Genomic DNA, 11937 nt, shown 5'->3' on the forward strand with positions numbered 1-11937 from the left:
GAATCCAATCGAGAATCTGTGGAAAGAACTGAAAACTGCTGTTCACAAATGCTCTCCATCCAACCTCACTGAGCTCGAGCTGTTTTGCAAGGAGGAATGGGAAAAAATTTCAGTCTCTCGATGTGCAAAACTAATAGAGACATACCCCAAGCGACTTACAGCTGTAATCGCAGCAAAAGGTGGCGCTACAAAGTATTAACTTAAGGGGGCTGAATAATTTTGCACGCCCAATTTTTCAGTTTTTGATTTGTTAAAAAGGTTTGAAATATCCAATAAATGTCGTTCCACTTCATGATTGTGTCCCACTTGTTGTTGATTCTTCACCAAAAAATACAGTTTTATATCTTTATGTTTGAAGCCTGAAATGTGGCAAAAGGTCGCAAAGTTCAAGGGGGCCGAATACTTTCGCAAGGCACTGTAAATCATCTTTCCCAACATAGTCTCTCGCACAGTGAGAAAGCGGGTACATCACATTTTAGCACAGTGATGTTCTTGAAGTCTCAGATACCGAGCTCTGGCTACTGCCAGTGAGACTGTCACAGTTGTGTTCCACTTGGCTCTCATGCTTCAAACAGGAAGGTTCCGGCAGATGACAGAGATGCGGCGATGGTGGGGAACTCTCTGTCCAGAGAAAAAAGACTCATCATCTTTCAGGATCTCACGGGTGAACTTATATCTGGCCTGGTCCCTGGAAGGATGCATGAAAACAATGTCATCAGTCATTCACCACACAAGCACAATGTGTGAAATGCCAGGAGTTATATCAAGTGTTTGAGTATGAGTGCCGATTTAGGATCAGTTAGCCTTTAAGATCATACATTTTTTTATTTCTCCTTTATTTAACCAGGTAGGCAAGTTGAGAACAAGTTCTCATTTACAACTGCAACCTGGCCAAGATAAAGCAAAGTAGTTTGACACATATAACACAGAGTTACACATGGAGTAAAACAAACATATAGTCAATAATACAGTAGAAAAATAAGTCTATATACAATGTGAGCAAATGAGGTGAGATAAGGGAGGTAAAGGCAATAAATAGGCCCTGGTGGCGAAGTAAATACAATATAGCAATTAAAACACTGGAATGGTCGATTTGACAGTAGATGAGAGTGCAAAGTAGAAATACTGGGGTGCAAAGGAGCAAAATAAATAAATACAGTAGGGGAAAAGGTTTGGGCTAATTATACAGTGGGGCATAAAAGTATTTAGTCAGCCACCAATTGTGGAAGTTCTCCCACTTAAAAAGATGAGAGAGGCCTGTAATTTTCATCATAGGTACACTTCAACTATGACAGACAAAATGAGGGAAAAAAATCCAGAAAATCACATTGTAGGATTTTTAAGGAATTTATTTGCAAATTATGGTGGAAAATAAGTATTTGGTCACCTACAAACAAGCAAGATTTCTGGCTCTCACAGATCTGTAACCAGCTCCTCTGTCCTCCACTCGTTACCTGTATTAATGGCATCTGTTTGAACTTGTTATCAGTATAAAAGACACCTGTCCACAACCTCAAAATGTCACACTCCAAACTCCACTATGGCCAAGACCAAAGAGCGGTCAAAGGACACCAGAAACCAAAATTGTAGACCTGCACAAGGCTGGGAAGACTGAATCTGCAATAGGTAAGCAGCTTGGTTTGAAGAAATCAACTGTGGGAGCAATTATTAGGAAATGGAAGACATACAAGACCACTGATAATCTCCCTCGATCTGGGGCTCCACGGAAGATCTCACCCCGTGGGGTCAAAATGATCACAAGAACGGTGAGCAAAAATCCCAGAACCACACAGGGGGACCTAGTGAATGACCTGCAGAGAGCTGGGACCAAAGTAACAAAGCCTACCATCAGTAACTCACTACGCCGCCAGGGACTCAAATCCTGCAGTGCCAGACGTGTCCCCCTGCTTAAGCCAGTACATGTCCAGGCCCGTCTGAAGTTTGCTAGAGAGCATTTGGATGATCCAGAAGAAGATTGGGAGAATGTCATTTGGTCAGATGAAACCAAAATATAACTTTTTGGTAAAAACTCAACTCGTCGTGTTTGGAGGACAAAGAATGCTGAGTTGCATCCAAAGAACACCATACCTACTGTGAAGCATGGGGGTGGAAACATCATGCTTTGGGGATGTTTTTCTGCAAAGGGACCAGGACGACTGATCCGTGTAAAGGAAAGAATGAATGGGGCATGTATCGTGAGACTTTGAGTGAAAACCTCCTTCCATCAGCAAGGGCATTAAAGATGAAACGTGGCTGGGTCTTTCAGCATGACAATGATCCCAAACACACTGCCTGAAAACCTTGAAGAAAACGTTAGAAAACCTTGAAGAAAACATTTCACCTCTGTCATTGCCAACAAAGGGTATATAACAAAGTATTGAGATAAACTTTTGTTATTGACCAAATACTTATTTTCCACCATAATTTGCAAATAAATTCATTAAATATCCTACAATGTGATTTTCTGGATTTTTTTTCTAATTTTGTCTGTCATAGTTTAAGTGTACCTATGATGAAAATTACAGGCCTCCCTCATCTTTTTAAGTGGGAGAACTTGCACAATTGGTGGCTGACTAAATACTTTTTTGCCCCACTGTAGATGGGCTATGTACAGGTGCAGCGATCTGTGAGCTGCTCTGACAGCTGGTGCTTAAAGCTAGTGAGGGAGATAAGTGTTTACAGTTTCAGAGATTTTTGTAGTTCGTTCCAGTCATTGGCAGCAGACAACTGGAAGGAGAGGCGGCCAAAGGAGGAATGGCTTTGGGGGTGACAAGTGAGATATACCTGCTGGAACGCATGCTACAGGTGGTGAAGCTATGGTGACCAGCGAGCAGAGATAAGGTAGGACTTTACCTAGCAGGGTCTTTTAGATGACCTGGAGCCAGTGGGTTTGGCAATGAGTATGAAGCGAGGGCCAGCCAACGAGAGCATACAGGTCGCAGTGGTGGGTAGTATATGGGGCTTTGGTGACAAAACGGATGGCACTGTGATCGACTGCATCCAATTTGCTGAGTAGGATGTTGGAGGCCATTTTGTAAATAACATCGCCAAACTCGAGGATCGGTAAGACAGTCAGTTTTACGAGGGTATGTTTGGCAGCATGAGTGAAGGATGCTTTGTTGTGAAATAGGAAGCCAATTCTAGATTTAACTTTGGATTGGAAATGTTTTATGTAAGTCTGGAAGGAGAGTCTACAGTCTAACCAGACACCTAGGTATTTGTAGTTGTCCACATATCCTAAGTCAGAACCGTCCAGAGTAGTGATGCTGGACGGGCGGGCAGGTGCAGGCAGCGATCGATGGAAGAGCATGCATTTAGTTTTCCTTGTATTTAAGAGCAGTTGAAGGCCACGGAAGGAGAGTTGTATGGCATTGAAGCTCGTCTGGAGGGTTGTAAACACAGTGTCCAAAGAAGGGCCAGACGTATACAGAATGGTGTCGTCTGCGTAGAGGTGGATCAGACTCACAAGCAGAATCGGCCCAAGAATTGAACCCTGTGGCACTCCCATAGAGACTGCCAGAGACCCGGACAACAGGCCCTCAGATTTGACACACTGAACTCTGTCGGAGAAGTAGTTGGTGAAGCAGACGAGGCAATCATTTGAGAAACCAAGGCTGTTGAGTCTGCCGATGAGGTGATTGACAGAGTCGAAAGCCTTTGCCAGGTCAATGAATACGGCTGCACAGTATTGTTTCTTATCGATGGTGGTTAAGATATCGTTTTGATCCTTGAGTGTGGCTGAGGCTGGTCTATAGAGAGGTGGATTTTTAAAAGTAGAAGTTCAAATTGTTTGGGTACAGACCTAGATAGCCTTCAGAGTTCTGTCCTACTATCTCTGCAGTAGATTGCAACACCGTCCCCTTTGGCCATTCTATCTTGTCTGAAAATGTTGTAGTTAGGGATGGAGATTTCAGAGTTATTGGTGGTCTTTCAAAGCCAGATTCAGACATGGCTAAGACATCCGGGGTGGCAGAGTGTGCTAAAGCAGTGAATAAAACAAACTTAGGGAGGAGGCTTCTAATGTTAACATGCATGAAACCAAGGCTTTTACGGTTTCAGAAGTCATCAAAAGAGAGCGCCTGGGGAATAGGAGTGGAGCTAGGCACTGCAGGGCCTGGATTCACCTCTACATCGCCAGAGGAACAGAGGAGGAGTAGGATAAGGGTACGGCTAAAAGCTATGAGAATTGGACGTCTAGGACGTCCGGAACAGAGAGTAAAAGGAGCAGGTTTCTGGGGGCGATAAAATAGATTCAAGGTATAGTGTACAGACAAAGGTATGGTAGGATGTGAATACAGTGGAGGTAAACCTATGCATTGAGTGATGATGAAAGAGATATTGTCTCTAGAAACATCATTGAAACCAGGTGATGCCATCGCATGTGTGGGTGGTGGAACTGAAAGGTTGGATAAGGTATAATGAGCAGGGCTAGAGGCTCTACAGTGAAATAAGCCAATAAACACTAACCAGAACAGCAATGGACAAGGCATATTGACATTAAGGAGAGGCATGCTTAGCCGAGTGATCATAAGGGTCCAGTGAGTAGTGAGGTTGGTTGGGGTCACGGCGATTCAGACAGCTAGCCGAGCCATGGGTAGCAAGGTAGCAGAAGATGAAGGTCTGTTTTTAGCCACCCCGTACGTTTCCGTCAGTAGATTAGTGGGTTCCGTGTGGTAGAGGGGACCAATCCAATTGTCAAAATAGTTATAGTTATAGTGGCCCAAGAAGATTGTTCGATAGACCTGTTCAGATAGCAGCCGATATAATGAATATATGGACAAGTGTTGGTCAATTCCAATTTAATTTGAAATTCCAATGAATTCACTCATGCAGTGGATAATTTACTGTACGTTGAATTCAATTTCAATGTCAACAACCAAGTTATGGAATTAAATTGGAATTAGACTGTTTGAATTGGAATTCTGAAAAAAAGTAATATTTGGAATTTAATTGGAATTCAATATTTGTACAATTCCCAGTTAATGGAATTAATGTACTTCGTATAAAAAAATGGACTGCTTTTTTTATATACTGTTGAAGTCGGAAGTTTACATACACCTTAGCCAAATACATTTAAACTCAGTTTTTCACAATTCCTGACATTTAATCTTAGTAAAAATTCCCTGTCTTAGGTCAGTTAGGATCACCACTTTATTGTAAGAATGTGAAATGTCAGAATAATAGTAGAGAGAATTATTTATTTGGGCTTTTATTTCTTTCATCACATTCCCAGTGGGTCAGAAGTTTAGATACACTCAATTAGTATTTGGTAGCAATGCCTTTAAATTGTTTAATTTGGGTCAAATGCTTCGGGTAGCCTTCCACAAGCTTCCCACAAGAAGTTGGGTGAATTTTGGCCCATTCCTCATGACAGAGCTGGTGTAACTGAGTCAGATGGCCACTCCAATACATTGACTTTGTTGTCCTTAAGCCATTTTGCCACAACTTTGGAAGTATGCTTGGGGTCATTGTCCATTTGGAAGACCCATTTGCGACCAAGCTTTAACTTCCTGACTGATGTCTTGAGATTTTGCTTCGATATAACCTCATGATGCCATCTACTTTGTGAAGTGCACCAGGCCCTCCTGCAGCAAAGCACCCCCAAAACATGATGCTGCCACCCCCGTGCTTCACTGTTGGGATGGTGTTCTTCGGCTTGTAAGCCTCCCCTTTTTCCTCCAAACATAACGATGGTCATTATGGCCAAACAGTTCTATTTTTGTATCATCAGACCAGAGGACATTTCTCCAAAGAGTACGATCTTTGCCCCCATGTGCAGTTGCAAACCTTAGTCTGGCTTTTTTATGGCGGTTTTGGAGCAGTGGCATCTTCCTTGCTGAGTGGCTTTCAAGTTATGTCAATATAGGACTTTTACTGTTTTACTGTGGATATAGATAATTTTGTACCTGTTTCCTCCAGCATCTTCACAGGGTCAGTATTCACAGTATTCAGACCCCTTGACTGTATTTACATCTTGCTTTACAGCCTTGTTCTAAAATTGAATTGAAAAAAATGCACAATACCCCAAAGCAGAAACGGGTTTAGATGTCTTTCAGAAACATTGACGTATCAACAGGTCATTTCCTGTTGTTCTGGGATTGATTTGCTCTTTTCGCACCAAAGTACGTTCATCTCTAGGAGACAGAACGCGCCTGTGTGGTCCCATGGTGTTTATACTTGCGTACTATTGTTTGTACAGATGAACGTGTCACCTTCAGGTGTTTGTAAATTGCTCCCAAGGATGAACCAGACTTGTGGAGGTCTAAAGAAATCTGAGGTCTTGGCTGATTTATTTAGATTTTCCCATGATGTCAAGTAAAGAGGCACTGAGTTTGAGGCCTTGAAATAGGCCTTGAAATGCATCCACAGGTACACCACCAATTGACTCAAATTATGTCAATTAACCAAACAAAAGCTTCTAAAGCCATGACATAATTTTCTGCAATTTTCTAAGCTGTTTGAAGGCACAGTCAACTTAGTGTATGTAAACTTCTGATCCACTGGAATTGTGATACAGTGAATTATAAGTGAAATAATCTGTCTGTAAACAATTGTTGGAAAAATTACTTGTGTCATGCACAAAGTAGATGTCCTAACTGACTTAACAAAATGATAGTCTGTTAATAATTATAACAAGAAATTTGTGGAGTGGTTATATGTTTTATTGATTCCAACCTAAGTGTATGTTAACTTCCGACTTCAACTGTAAATCAAACTACCAGTTTCGCTAGGTTGTCTGAACAGTGACATGGCCATGAGGAATTTAATGATCTCAAGTCAAAAACCTGGAATTTGATGTTAAATTAATGGAATATAGAGGGAGAGGGAATTGAAATTCTGCAGAATTGAATTTGGGGAATGAACCCCAACACGGACAGGGGAGGACCTGATCCTAGATTAGCACTCCCACTCTGAGATGTTTCATAGTTGATACATACGACCCCAGGTCATCGGACCAGGCGGACCTCTGGGCCCTCATAAGGATAGTTATAGGCTATAGGAGGCGTTCAGTCAGAGTGTACAAACATGGAGGTAACGTAGAACAATTAAGTAAACCACTTCATGTTCTTTTTCTCCACAGGAGATACTGTGGGTTTGTTTAGTGCAGGGTATTTACAGTGCAGGGTATTTACAGTACAGGGTATTTACAGTGCAGGGTATTTACAGTGCAGGGTATTTACTCAGTTGCTCTTTCCCATGTCAAATAAATCCATAGAATTATTTTGGGTAGTAAAAACCTACCTTAGGCCTACCAGGTAGACTCTGATTACAGTGTATGCGCAGGCGGTCGTTTGTCGTTGGCAATGAAAGACAGAATGTTGCTATGGCAGGTCTTATTGGGTCCTTACCTGAGTATGTAGAGAGAGCGACGGGGCAGAAACAATTTCAGATATTCAGCGGGTTCATCCTCCCTCACCAAGCGCATCACACTGTCTGACAACAAACTCAGCCCTGCTATAGTGCTGCCACAGAACTGACAGAGAGAGAGGACAGGAAGGGAAAGAAAGGGTCAGGGAGACAGTGAAAGAGAAAGGCAGGATGAAAGATTTAAAAAAAAAGGGGTGATGGGGGATGAGAGAATGACTGAGTTTCAAACTGCATTGAAAAATAAATATCACTTTTGCCCAAAAAGTATTCACATTGTGCCCAGTCAATAATCATGCACACAGAACACCGTGTTCCATATTTATCATGCCTGACATCTCAGGTTAATATGAGAGCCGTCTACCTACCTTGACACTGTCGATGTGTGGTTTGATGTATCCAGCCTTGTCCAGGTCCAGGACATGCACAGGGCCTAGGAGGGGGCTGCCCTCAGAGAAAGCCACAGCTCGGAGGCGATCCATCACCCCCTCACACACCTCTCCCCACTGAGCACGCTCTGCCTCCCGGTAACCATGGATCGCCTGGTGAGCACAATGTTGAAAGAATGAATGTAAATAAAAATGTAATTAAATGATGGTAGGGGCCTCAAGGGAGTGATCATTGTCAACAGGGGTGGGATTGTGGAGGGGGACTGGGTTCCAGGAGTGAAATTATTTGGATAATTTACATTGATTTCAAGGATTTTACATAATCAGAGAGTGATTTTATTTTCCAATTTTCATCCCTGATTGCCAACAAACACTGTTCTGGGCATGGATTCCCAAAAGCATTTTAAGGCTAAGTTCATCACTAGAATGTTTGTAGGAGCTTCATTAAATGTCAGAGCTGTTCCACAAAACCATCGTCATTAAAATTGCAATTGAAAATGCGTGTTATTTACTGACTGCCTCAGACCACTCGTAGATCAGCTAAGTTTGTCGTTGGAAGATTTTTTGCCCTTTCGGCATCAAACATAGAATCAAGCTGTTTATCCGTCTTGCTGGGAACGCCGATTACTTCGGAACAAAGTTGACTACAAATACAAAGTTGCCAATTTCTTTGCAGTTGTTTCAAACAAGCAAAGGATAAAAATATGCTTCAAATAAAAACCGAGATAACTACATTAATATGCTACAGTAGGAAATAGGCTACAGTAGGCTATAGGCTACAGTAGGCTATTGGCTACAGCAGGATATAGGCTACAGCAGGATATAGGCTACAGCAGGATATAGGCTACAGCAGGATATAGGCTACAGCAGGATATAGGCTATAGTAGGATATAGGCTACAAAGGCCAGTGGAGGCCTCTCAGAGGAGGACCATCCTGCTCAGTGAATTTGTTAAAAATACATATAGTGAAACATTAAAAAAGTGATCCTTTTTTAGATAAAACTATACTACATATACCCACGTCACCAAATAATTGATTAAAACCCACTGCTTTACAATGAAGGTCTACAGTAGCCTCAACAGCACTCTGTAGGGTAGCACCATGGTGTAGCCAGAGGACAGCTAGTTTCCATCCTCTTCTGGGTAAATTGACTTCAATACAAAACCTAGGAGGCTCATGGTTCTCACCACCGTCCTTAGACTTACACAGTAATTATGACAACTTCCAGAGGACATCCTTCAACCTATTAGAGCACTTTCAGCATGAACTGACATGTTGTCCACCCAATCAAAGGATCAGAGAATTAATCTTGTACTGAAAGCGTAAACTCCAGCTAGCTATCACCGCAGTGCATAAAATGTGGTGAGTAGTTGACTCAAGAGAGAGAAAGCAACAGGTGAACAGTTTTGAACAAATACATTAGTTTAAAAATGAAGGAGAAGAGAGAGAGCTAGCTATCCTTGGTATTTTTTTTTCACTTTCACTTAGCTAGCTAGTTTAGCCTACTCAAAACACCCAGCTCAGACAGAGAGGGATGCTATGTTAGATAGCTGGCTATGGCTATTCAACACAGTATCATTGTAATGGGTTTACTAACGCGTTAGTTCTCGTAGCTATGTTGACTATGACGTTAGCTAATACGGTTACAACGATGTAGGCTGAGTGTAGCGGTTAGCAGTTATGATATGAAGGTTTGGCTTAAGTTTTTTTGCCTGGTCAGACAGCTGATTTGTTGTGTACTGAAGTCCACAAGGGAAAAGGTGAGAGGAGGAGAGAGTGCAGAAGTGAGAAGGAATTATACAAAAGCAAAGTGATCACACTGTTTGTATGTGGCTGCGATCAAAGTGAACTGTGATCAGGGGTGTATTCATTAAAACACTTTTCTTAAATGGGAGCAAAATGAATGGGGATGAATATACCTGAATTTGTCCAAAACAAACATTTGTTTGCAACTGTTGGACTAATGATTACACCCTAGATCAGCAAGATGCAGGCAAGAGTGTGCAAGGCAGTATTGAATGTGTCATTGTCTGTCACCTTGACTACTAAAATTTCTCTCGAGCTGTGCACCTACGTTTCAAACTTTCATTCAGAGAATAGATTTTAGCAACCTCATGATGGGTATAGGGAAAATCATGTAGTAGTATCATGTAGTAGCCTAAACCTATCAATGTTATATTGAGCTGGGTGAATGGAATATGAATGACAGTCATCTAATATGTTGTAATAGAAATAAGGCGATGCTCATCATAAAAATAATCAACCTCCCTCATATAAAACAGCACCGACCACCACTGACATAGGCATACAGTATATATTTTATGCATGTTGAAATCTATTTTATTTTCAGTAAATTGAGTTCTATTTTGCTAATTGTAGGCTACACTGTCTGTTATTTTTGCCTCAATAAATACTAGACAAAAATATAAAACACAACATGCAACAATTTCAAAGGCAGCTTATGGTAGAGAAATTAGCATTACATTATTTTGCAACAGCTCTGGTGGACATTCCTACAATCAGCATGCTAATTACACTCCCAATCAAAACTTGAGATGCCTGTGACATTGTGTTGTGTGACAAAACTACACATTTTATAGTGGCCCTTTATTGTCCCTAGCACAAAGTGTAATGATCATGCTGTTTAATCAGCATCTTGATATGCCACATCTGTCAGGTGGATAGATTATCTTGGCAAAGAAGAAATGCTCACTAACAGGGATGTAAACAAATTTGTGCACAACATTTTGAGAAATAAGCTTTTTGTGCATTTGGACTATTTTGGGGAACTTTTATTTCAGCTCATGAAACATTGGACCAACACTTTACATGTTGGGTTCATATTTTTGTTCAGTGTATTTCATGATGTGTAGCATGTGCAATGATGTGCCAAATCTGTGATTTAGTGCATAAATATTGGGTAAGTACTAGAATTTCCAGCATCAATATTTGCAGGTGATAATATTGTAATGAAACAGGCAGGGAGCAGGTCTCGAACCCTCAACCTTCTGTTCCTAAATCCAGTGCGCTATCGACTGTGACACAAAAACATGCTTGAAGCTGATTCGAGAGCACCGCTAGTTTCTTTGTTTTATCTCAAACATATCAGTATCAACAAATGACCAACGATGCACTTGGCAAACGTTCTTTCTGCGTGGTGTTTTGGGAATCTTCGGCCGATGCATCTTTAAAACACGCATAAGCCTAAATTGCATTGCTATTGGGAAACTGCCTGTTCAATCTAAATGAATTAAGATCGATTCAACTTGTAATGTATGATGACGATAATTAATAGTCTAACAATTCAAAGATGAAACTTTACATCATCTAGTATAGTATGGATATTGATGTTATTGCTGCCGCTGTTTTTTATCTCTGCATGTTTATAGGTGAAATATGACTACAAAGCATTTGCATGATGCCAATAGGGAAATTAATCAAAAGAGCTCCTCCGTACCAGCCCCCTGGAGATTCGTCTGGAGTTGAGGACGTGCAGCAGCTTTATCTAACTAACGTGAGTGTGAGCTAGGCACTTCTTTGTAGTCAACAAGCAAGGTCTATTTACAACTTACATCGTCCCAGTGGTCGAACTCGTATCGTTTCTTTCTCAGCCCAGGCTCGAGTTCTTTCATGAGAGCACCCTCCTCTTCCTCACTTATGAATTCCGTCCTCACCTCCACCTGACCGCGAAGCCTCTGGACCAGCTCTCCGGTCGAACCGCAGACCAGTTGGTCATCTCTGAACTGCAGGCCGCTGTTCGTAGCAGCCCCGGAGCAACTCGCTGCCGAACTTAAGACATGATGTGGGAGTGTACAGAGGCCGTTTATGAATACGTCTGGCAACTGTAATCAGCAGTCTCATGCTTCAGTAAATACAATTATTTATGTAGACTGTCAGATTTGCTAAATTAAGCTATGCTTTGTTGTCTGATGGCACAGAAGTCAAGTCACGAAGGAGGGCGACATTTTGAAAACGCACTGCATTGTGGGAGTTGTATTGTCACACTTTTCATTAAATAAATAAAGCCTGCCTAGGCCTAAAATAACAAGCTATTAACCTTTTCACTGAAATTACAACAAGATTCTGTGTTATCCATGTCAAATGCATAAAGGCTACGTAAATAAGGAATGTATGAGTCTTTTTAAATCAAATAGATTGTCTTACAAGAACGGTACTTAACTA

The 11937-nt window shown here is 41.4% G+C and overlaps 1 pseudogene; it reads right to left on the reverse strand.

The window, feature by feature from the left end:
- Positions 1-399: 399 nt before the first annotated feature.
- Positions 400-11631, reverse strand: LOC112237901 (annotated as a pseudogene).
- Positions 11632-11937: the final 306 nt, after the last annotated feature.

The sequence above is a fragment of the Oncorhynchus tshawytscha genome, unplaced genomic scaffold (assembly GCF_018296145.1).
Source record: "Oncorhynchus tshawytscha isolate Ot180627B unplaced genomic scaffold, Otsh_v2.0 Un_contig_1005_pilon_pilon, whole genome shotgun sequence".
NCBI classification, from domain to species: Eukaryota; Metazoa; Chordata; class Actinopteri; order Salmoniformes; family Salmonidae; genus Oncorhynchus; species Oncorhynchus tshawytscha.